The sequence below is a fragment of the Pteropus vampyrus genome, unplaced genomic scaffold, assembly GCF_000151845.1.
Source record: "Pteropus vampyrus isolate Shadow unplaced genomic scaffold, Pvam_2.0 Scaffold461, whole genome shotgun sequence".
Classification (NCBI taxonomy): domain Eukaryota; kingdom Metazoa; phylum Chordata; class Mammalia; order Chiroptera; family Pteropodidae; genus Pteropus; species Pteropus vampyrus.
The window spans coordinates 2,527,927-2,529,564 of NW_011889242.1; positions in this window are offsets into that span (position 1 = coordinate 2,527,927).

Consider the following 1,638-nt stretch of genomic DNA (forward strand, 5'->3'; position numbering starts at 1 on the left):
GTGGGAGGTTAGAGCCTCGAGGATAGGCTTGAACAACAACAGGGGTTGCTGTTGGCTGAGCCGTCTTTGGGGAGCTGAACGGACAACCGTGGATCCCTCATAGCACAGCTTTGGTTGGGCACATGGAGTGTGCAAGTTTGGGGCCTGAGAGGAATTGCTGGAGACATTGGAGCTAGGCAGAGGCTGCCCGCAACGATGGCCCGCATGCCCCTCTTGGCTTCAGGCACAGGATAAACAGCTGGTGCATGATGAGCAGTTTGGAGGGCCCTGTGTGGAACCTGCCTGGACACCTGGGTCTCTTCATCTCCAGTGCACCGAGCCCTGTGCTGGCTCGAAGGACCATGGAGAGGGCCACCACCAGCCTGCACTCTGGGAGTGAGGGTGTTGGGGGGCAGGGGATAGGCCTCTAGCACCAAGGCTGAGAGCACTGGGGGATGGAGCACGGTGTTATAGCACTGGATACTCACTCCAGAGGACTAGTAGCTTGGGTCTCAGGCAGGAGGGGGCTGTGGGGGGAGCAGGGTGGGGACACGTTGTCCAGCCTATGGCTTGGGTGTGGGCTCCCTCACGTTCAGAGGTGCCTTCTGGCCCCAGGCTGTCTCCTGGGGCAGAAGACAGGGTGCGGGGAGGCCCAGGGCCAGCAGCTCTGTTCCAGAGGCAGCTGACTAAAAATAAGTTGAGATGTCAGGGTCTCCTGGCTCCAGGAAGTGGAGAAGAGGGACGAGTGTCAGGAGGCAAAGGGGAGGAGACACAGCCACAGTTGAGGGCGGCCAGCTGAGGGCAGCCAGCGAACTTGTTTATTTTCTTCTCTCTGGCCTGAAGTCTCTCAAGTTGCTCCTCCCTGGGTCTGGGTGAGGGGCTCTGGTCTCTGTGGACCTGTGGGTGTCCCCAGACATCTCCCCAAACGCCCAGCATCCCATTCCTTTGAGACCCTGTCAGTGTTGAGCAGGGGACAGGAGCTCTGTTGATGATGGCAAAAATGACCAGCTTACTGAAACTGAGTTTGGAGGCAGAGAGCAAACCTGGTGCTTCAAATTTCATGTCTACCCTAATATTCTGCAGGTGCAGAAATAGGCCCAGATAGTTTAGGGACTTGTCCAGATCACATAGCTGATGATGCCTAAAGTCACACCCGAGCCCAAGTCTCTGGATACTTAGGGCACAGTTCTGAGGGGACTTCAGCTCAGATATGGCATAACCCCTTGGAGGAAGGGGCGGGGTGCAATGGGGCAAGGCTGGCCTGCAGTCATGGTCAGATGCCTGTGCACATGGGTGGGACGTGCCAGGCAGCTAACATCCCCAGGCTTCCAGACACCTGGGGCTTGTCTTGTTGGTGACATGTTTCCCTCTCTGCCCTGCACTCCAGGGGTTGGTGGTGGCTTTGTAGAGGCCGAGGGGTAAACAGTGGTTCCTGCACACTCTGGGTTTTGGCTTGGGGGGGCAAGGCCAGTGGGAGCCCACCTCTCAGCCTGGCTGCAGAGCTCACTGGGTGATGTGGACTCAGATTCTCTTGTCTTGACCCTGGGTATCCTGACCTCTGGCCTGGGCGGGGCTCCAGAAGGTGCGGGCTGCTCTGTCTGCCCAAGCTGCCTCATCCCCAGACCTTACCCTCGGCACACCAGCTCCCCTAAACTCATC